Below are 9,095 nucleotides of genomic sequence, written 5' to 3' on the forward strand. Positions count from 1 at the left end.
AGTAACTGCACAGGCTAATGTGGTTAAAGATCAGATACTGTTCCGGCAATTTGCCTGGTCAAGGCCATCCTTTGACTAATCCAAACCTCCAAAGGTTGTAAGAACCATTCATTAACTCCTGGGCTGTTGAAATGCCACAGAGATCCTCTGGAGTGCCTTCTCCCTTATGCACCAAGATAAACAAATGTTGACTTCAGGTGTGTCCCTGATCGTCTTTGCCTGGTAGGCTTTAAAAATCTTACAAAATTGGTATTATTTCTATTCCCATATTTCAGATTTTATTGAAAATATTATCTTATAGCAGCACTGTCCGAAAGAAATTTCTCTGATGATGGAAATAGCCTATAATCTGCAGAGTCCTTCACAGTAGCTACTAGCTATATATGACCATTGAGTACTTGAAACATGGCTAGTATGACTGAGGAGCTGAAGTTCTAATTTTGTTTAATTTTAACTAATGTAAATCTATATAACCATATGTGACTAGAGGCTGTGATATTGGACAGTGCAGTCTTAAGAGCATGTACCATTCCTGACCCTGGTTCAAGCAATTCTCCTGCCTCAGCCTCCCTAGTAGCTGGGATTACAGGTGTGTGCCACCACGCCTGGCTAATTTTTTGTATTTTTAGTAGAAACGGGATTTCACCATGTTAGCCAGGCTCGGCAAAGCTGCTGTGGCCAGACTGCCTCTCTAGATTCCTCCTCTCTGGGCAGGGCATCTCTGAAAAAAAGGGGGCAGCCCCAGTCAGGAACTTATAGATAAAACCCACGTCTCTCTGGGACAGAGCACCTGAGGGAAAGGGCGGCTGTGGGAACAGCTTCAGCAGACAAACGTCCCTGCCTGACAGCTCTGAAGAAAGCAGCAGATCTCCCAGCACAGCGTTCAAGCTCTGACAAGGGACAGACTGCCTCCTCAAGTGAGTTCCTGACCCCTGTGTATCCTGACTGGGAGACACACTCCTGATAGCGGTCTACAGACACCTCATACATGAGAGCTCTGGCTGGCATCTGGCAGGAGCCCCTCTGGGATGAAGCTTCCAGAGGAAGAAACAGGCAGCAATATTTGCTGTTCTGCAGCCTCCGCTGGTGATACCTAGGCAAACAGGGTCTGGAGTGGACCTCCAGCAAACTCCAGCAGACCTGCAGCAGAGGGTCCTGACTGTTAGAAGGAAAACCAACAAACAGAAAGGAATAGTATCAACATCAACAAAAAGGACATCCACTCAGAGATCCCATCAGAAGGTCACCAACATCAAAGACCAAATGTAGATAAATCCATGAAGATGGGGAGAAACCAGCGCAAAAAGTCCGAAAATTCCAAAAACCAGAAGGCCTCTTCTCCTCCAAAGGATCACAACTCCTCCCCAGCAAGGGAACAAAACTGGACAGAGAATGAGTTTGATGAATTGTCAGAAGTAGGCTTCAGAAAGTGGGCAATAACAAACTCCTCTGAGCTAAAGGAGCATGTTCTAACCCAATGCAAGGAAGATAAGAACCTTGAAAAAAGGCTAGATGAATTGCTAACTAGAATAACCAGTTCAGAGAAGAACATAAATGACCTGATGAAGCTGAAAAACACAGCATGAGAACGATCAAGCGGAAGAAGGATATCAGAGATTGAAGATCAACTTTGCCTCATTTTCTGATTGAATTAGCTCCAGCATCACTGAACAAAGATTAACAGGAGCATTCTTCTCTCTACTCATCAACCAAAGATGTTATTCTGATTCAAGTGGGACAGAGTGCAAACGACACTGTTTGTGAATTCAGCCCCAGCATACTCTTTTATTTTTTTATTTTTATTTATATATTTTTTTGAGACAGAGTTTTGCTCTTGTTGCCCAAGCTGGAGTAATGTGGCACGATCTCGGCTCACCACAACCTCTGCCTCCCGGGTTCAAGCGATTCTCCTGCCTCAGCCTCCCGAGTAGCTGGGAATACAGGTGCACGCCACTACGCCCGGCTAATTTTTTGTATTTTTAGTAGAAACGGGATTTCACTGTGTTAGCCAGCCTGGTCTCAAACTCCTGACCTCAGGTTATCTGCCCGCCTCAGCCTCCCAAAGTGCTGGGGTTACAGGTGTGAGCCACCATGCCCGGCCCCCAGTGTACTCTTATCCTTGGAAATACCATGAAGATTCTGGCACATGGTGAATGCTTGCCTTTATTATAGTTTCCTTTGTAATGTGAATTTGCATACTTAAGTGTCCTAGTGGGTATTTTAAATGGAGAGTTAGTAGACTGTGAACCAAAGGCTGCTTAAGTTGGCACCTTCATAAACCAGAAGTCCCAATGTTGCTGGAATGTTGATTGCAATGCTTGATGGTACAGCAAGAATGTCTATTGCTGAGATGAATTATTTTAGAGCATTGATTCTCAATCTCGATTGCACATTAGAACCACCTGAGGAGCTTTTAAAATTCCAAATGCCAGACCACATAATTCAGAATTTCTGAGGGTGGGACTCCGGCATTAATATATTTTACAGCGCCCTAGATGATTTCAATGGACAGCCAAAGACAACACTCAATTTTAATGTGTGGTTTAACACAACTAATGATTACATGCTAAAAATAGAATGAAACACTTCTAAGTTAAGTCAAAAGGATAGTAACAATAAGCCTTACTTAGTGACTTCCTGGCACTTTGCAATATCTTCAGTCCCACAGCATTTCTATGAGGTAGACATTATTATTCTTATTTGCCATTGGAAAAAACTGAGTAATTGATTAGGGATCTGAACTTTAAAACCGTTGCTTATTAAAAAATATGTTAATATATTTTACTGCTTCCACAGTCAGCTGAATCACTGATAAAGTCTTAATGCCATCAAGAATTAACATTCTGAATATTTATGGTATCTTATTCAGGACTTCTCTTTAAAGAAAATGGATTCATTTTGACATATGTTAGAGGGCATTATCATTTATCAATGAAAAAAGTTCAATTTAATGTGCTCTCATTTTAAGCAGTATTTTGCTTTTCATTAATGAGTACTAATTACTGCAGATATGCATTGACAGTCAACTGGTTATTCTGTCTAAACACCATTTTTAATTGATTTACCAAGCTTGTCCTTGTGTACCTTAGGTTAAAAAGAAAATATTTAAACCCCGAATAAAACTATAATATTGAATATATAAAGCTCAAGATTCTATATAGAATAAGGAAAATAGATGTTAGGGAGAAAAGACAAATGAAAACAGATAATTAGGCCGAGAATTGCCAGTAAGTGTCTGTGTACCGTAATAGAGTGCTCTGTGAAGTCATGCTAAACCTTGCTCTAGGTTGAGAGAATCTCCTCTGTTTTCTGACCATGAATTAAATCCAGCAAATACTTATTGACTTCTTTGACCAAGGCATAGCAAAGAGGAAATTATCCATCATGATCTTTTACATTAAGTAAAACTAACTGCAAAGCTATTTCCCATTGTACTAGATGCAGCAACGACAGATATACTTGAAGGGCATTTTTTAATCTTGTATTTGTTTGAGAAATTTGGCTGGGTCTTGCATCTTAGCTTTACATAGCAGATGCTACAGATCCTGAAATTGTCTCCACATTAGCCAAAATGAAGAGATTTTGAGGCCTGATGGGAGTTTGCATTTGTACATTGTCAATATCCTTGAATGTTTAAGCAGGTGTACCTATATAGCACAAAGCAAAATACAGTGGTTAAGAGTCCAGACTTCGGTGCCAAACTGCATGGAATCAAACCAACTCTCTCAACTATGACACTTTGGGAAAATTATTTAGAATTCCTTGTACCTGAGTATTTTCATCTGCTAAATGGCAATGATGAAAATAATAGCACCCACCTGAAAGGGCTGCAGTGATGTTTAAGTAATTTACATGCATGCATATTACTTAGACCAGATCCTGGTACAAATCAAGCATTATGCTATCATTATACTCTAGGCTTATACTTTGAAGAACCTCAGGTAATTGCTTTTTACACAAGAGTTTAGAAAAAGAATGTAATCATTAATTTGCCATACATCATATCAATCTTCATGTTACTAAAGGACTGTTGATCTAATACCTATGTGGTAATAAAAGGCTGTAAGCCTTTATTGTCTTATGGAAAGAACACACAGAGCGTTGACAAAATCAGAAGGCATCTTAGAAGGCATTTTTTCTTCTCTATTTAGGGCAGCTGATCTCATTCATCTAAGGTGGTTTGATGTACCTGTACAGAAGACATAGAACTTAACTCATCTGTGTACCTGAGTATTAGTCCTTGAAAGAAAACTCAAGAAGCAAGTTACAGGCTATGGAAAGGACAGAAATGTTTGGCAGTATGGAAGATTGAGGCATTTATGAGCAGCTTTATTTGATAATGAGCCCTTTAGAGTACACCCATTAGGAATTTGAAGAATTGTTATTTATTACAAAAAAGAATTAAGCAACCTGCTTTTCCTTTAAATCACACAACTGTACATTAGTATAAAACTTCATATTTTTTAAAGTAGGAGATCCATTGGCATCATAATCCTTCCTAGCTCTTTCTGAATTTTGATCATCATCTTCCCTGCTCTAGAGAAGTTGTAGAAAAAATAATATAATGAAGAGAAGGATAAAATGACAACTTCCTCTAAAAATATAAAATAAATCTTAGGTTTACATAAAAATATATGTAAACCTAAGAAAGCAAAATCTTCATCCACAGAGTATGAGTGAACTTGACCACATTTTTCTGGGATTTAAATTTGATTATTCATGTCCTGAAGAGTTTCTCAGGTAAACAGAATTCTGGTTTTCCATCGTTGTGGGAAACCTAGAACCGGCAAAAATTATGTCTTTCATTTTATGAACTTTTTTTTGTAATTGAGTCAACTGGTCTGATATACAAATTCCTTCATGGAGGGCTAGATCATGATATATTATGAATTATAAATTGATGGGAAAAGATCTGTGGGGCTGCCTAGAGATGAGTTTCTGAAGGTGTGAGGCTTAATGTTTGCTATTTAGCACAAAACTTCAAAAGTTGGCATTTCCTTACTGTGTTACTCTGGTGAAGATTTTTTTTTCATTCTACATATCAATATTTAAAATACATAAATTAACATGTTGCTGTGTTTGAAGTTTTATAAGATCTGTCTTTGGAAAATGCTTTAATTGTTCAAATTTAGATTGTGGCTTTCTTAAGGTCATAAATAGGGTATCATTGTCTAGTTTGGGTTTCTCTTGGCCACTGTGATGGCTTTTTACTTGTTTCTTTGCTGTGGACTCTCATTCCATGCCGTCTTCCACTCTACTGTCAGAATTCTGAAGGATAGATTTAGTCACATCACTCTTTTAAGAATATCTATTGTCTCCATATAGGCCTGTAGGATGAAGTCCAAATTCCTTAGGGAGATATACAAGGCTCTTCCCTCATGCTGGCTCCAACTTCCCTTTTAATCTGAGCTCCTCCCACTTGTCACCAGGAAGTCTTCTATAATACTTTGTTTGTTCCATGAGAACAAGAATCATGGCTGTTAGGTTCACTATTCTATCCCAGTGACCAACAGGCTTAGAAGTGGCCAGGCATGTAACACGAAGGAGAGAAGATAGCAAGGTGGAGACTGGGGTGAACTGGCAAGCACATACTTCTTTCAAAGAGGGAGGGGGCATGGGAGCTGCTACTCAGCTCCAGTCATTTGTTGCCATGTGGGAATGTGGGCCCAGTGTTGCCAGATCTTCTAATTTTTTTTTTCAAGAGAAGCCAGAAATCTGGAATTTTATGAGAAATCTTCCAATTTTTAAATCTTGGCAACTAATTCAAAATATTTTTAAAACACTGTATGGGCCAAAAAAGAAAAAAAAAAAAGTCTGCCAACCAAATTGAATGGGACACCAGACTGTGACCCCTGTGGTAAGAGCCAGAAAGTGTTTGTTATCTACCTAGCCTTGTGTTCCACCCACACGAAACTTCCTGTTGTTCCCCAAACACACCATGTATTTTGTGCATCTCTTCAGCATTGGCCTTGCTGCCAGGGATGCTATTCTCATTTTCCACATAGAAACTCCTACTCATCCTTCAGGACTTAGCCAAACATCACCTTCCTCAGTGAGGCTCATCTTCCCTGAGGAGATTGGTCAGTGCTCTGCCCAGACTCTGCTATAACATGCACCATATATATGGCGGTCCAGAAGAAACTCTCTTATGAATCTTCTCTGGCATCCAACACAGGGTCTGGCACATAGTAGGCTCTCACTAAATGTTTGTTGAATGGATGTGTTCCCATCAGAATGAATATATGAGATTTCCTGAGGAAATAAACACTTTTCATTTCTTCCCATCTTTGCCATGTTGATTTCAATGTGGTAGGCAAATCCATCTGTGGATGTTGGTGTCCTTTTTCAGTTCTACGCTGCGTGCAGACTGTACTCTTTTTGGAGCTCTCCACCGTTACACACTCATTGGCTTAGGGTTAAGTGTATCTAGGCAGATGGCTATATAACTATTTGTCTTAAATTGTCTAAATGATTCAGACAGGTTTTCGAAAGTGTAAGGTGTAGAAGAGTTGTTTCTTCAATGATCTGGGAGTCAGTTTTATAGAAATAAAATTATTACATTTCAGGTCAGGTATTCCCCATTAAAAGAATATATCCCTTTTTTTTCTAGTTTTGGGAGCTTATGTTCTTTGTGACAATTCATTTCTTAAAACTGTTTTGGATTCCTGCTTGATGTATATTATGAGAATAATTCCAGCTTAAATGATTTCATATGGAAAATGAAAGCCACTCCAATCCATCCCTACCTCTGTTAAAGTAAAACCATAAGGGCTTCTAATTCCTAATTTCCTGTATACACCCCATATTTCCCAACAAACAAGCCCATCCACATAATTTGACCACATATTCACCCACACAAAAAAGCCCACAGATTCCATACACATACATGCATATAAACAGAAGAAATATTGTAAGCAATTTGCATATAATCATTCCATCTACACAATAGTATTCAAAGTAGACTTCCTCCTCTGGGAAGTTATACGATAATACATTAAGTAAGAAATTTTATCTTTCTTATGTCCATATATCCATATACTCCTCCATTTTATTTTTCTAAAAATTTCTACGTTTTTTAGTATTCAGACAAAACTTGTCTGAAAATGTGAGAGGGTTTTTGAACAAAGGGCAAAATGGTTTCGTAAAGTTACCAACAAAAATTTACTTTGTTATTCAGAAGCTCACTAATTAGCTGAATCAAATAAGATCTGAAAGAAGTTCCCATGCACCCATTACCACTATATTTCCTATAAAATTTTAAAGAAAATTGTCTTCTTTACTAAGATGTTTCCAATTTGACAAGATGGAAAGAATGACTAAAATGTATAAAATAGAAAACTCCAAATAGCCAAAAAAGAAAAGGATAAAGCTTTCAAATGATTTATTTTCCAAGTCAACAAGACATATCATTTTGCATGATGACTGATGGTAGATTATTGTAATACAAAGTTTACTCTGCATGATTATGGAGCAGTATTCCTTCTTTCCCCTACAATATTTTCTCCTAAAATACACCACTAATGGGGTTACTCAGTTAGGACCTTGAGAACTCCAGAAAAAAGTCGGGGTAACACACAATGCTATGCTTGGCAGTGAAGCTGAACCACAATCCCAATCTCCTGCCTCTAGCCTCACACGCAGGGCTCCAGAGGCTAAAAATATGCCAGGTCATCAAAGTGTCACTGATTAACTTAAATGGCCTTCTTCAACAGTGAAAATGAATGAGAAATTGGAAGCACTACACAATGAACTTGAAGGTCATAGCTTTGAGCCTCCAAATTGGAAGACCTTGGTCACTGGTCAGCATAAGCATAATGAGGGTTCAGGACACACTATTGCCAAATATGGCATCTCGGCATTTGAGAAAACCACAGAAGCAGGAAGGTCACTCTCTCAACTTCTCTTAGCCCTCTCCCTGAAGCAGGCCATAAAACCCAGGAAGGAGTTTCTGACTGTATTAGCCAGGGTTCTCTAGAGGGACAGAAACAATAGGATAGACGTATATATAAAGGGGAGTTTATTAAGGAATATTGACTCACATGATCACAAGGTGAAGTCCCACAATAGGCCATCTGCCAGCTGAGGAGCAAGGAAGCCAGTCCAAATCCTAAAATCTCAAAAGTAGGGATGCAGACAGTCCAGACTTCAATCTGTGGTCAAAGGTCCAAGAGTCCAAAAGCTGAAGAACTTGGAGTCTGATGTTCAAGGGCAGGAGGAACCCAGCACAGAAGAAAGATGTAGCCTGGAAGACTAAGCCAGTCTAGTCTTTCTATGTTCCTCTGCCTGCTTTTATCCTAGCTGCGCTGGCAGCTTTGGGTGGTGCCCACCCAGATTGAGGGTGGGTCTGCATCTCCCAGTTCACTGGCTCAAATATTAATCTCCTTTGGCAACACCCTCATGGACACACCCAGGAACAATATTTTGCATCCTTCAATCCAATCAAGTGGACACTCAATATTAACCATCACACTGACCTTCCTCTGAAGCAGATCATAAGACCTTCATTCAAGAGGTGCCCTTTCTATACTGGGAGTAAAGAACATCCTTATCTCTGAAGACACAGTGTCACTGAGTTTTCTTCCAGTTTATGACCATTAGATCATACTTTTTAATCCAATCATACTTCCCTATGACTATCCACATTTTCTTCCAACCTAGCATAAAATATACACAAGTTTACCCATTTTGCGGGAGGGGTCTTCATTTCCTTAGGAAGGCTCGCATGTCATGTAAAACTTACTAAATACTTTTGTAGGCTTTTCCCTTGTTAATCTATTTTTTGTCACGGGGCCTCAGCCATGAACCTCGCGACTGATGATGAAAATATATTTCTTCTCCTCTACAGCATGAATTCCCCTACCCATTTGTTCTTTTATAGTCACTTTGAGTGCACCGTGATTCTTCTTGGCAGCTTTCTTGTTGTCTTAGTCCATTTTCCGTCACCATGACTGAATACCTGAGACTGGGTAACTTATAAAGAAAAGAAATTCATTTCTTACAGCACTAGAGCTGCAAAGTCCAAGGTCAAGGGCCAAATCTGATGAGAGCCTTCTTGCTGGTCAGGACTCTGCAGAGTACCAAGGAGGTGGCACAGA

Source organism: Pongo pygmaeus, chromosome 11 (assembly GCF_028885625.2).
Source record: "Pongo pygmaeus isolate AG05252 chromosome 11, NHGRI_mPonPyg2-v2.0_pri, whole genome shotgun sequence".
NCBI classification, from domain to species: Eukaryota; Metazoa; Chordata; class Mammalia; order Primates; family Hominidae; genus Pongo; species Pongo pygmaeus.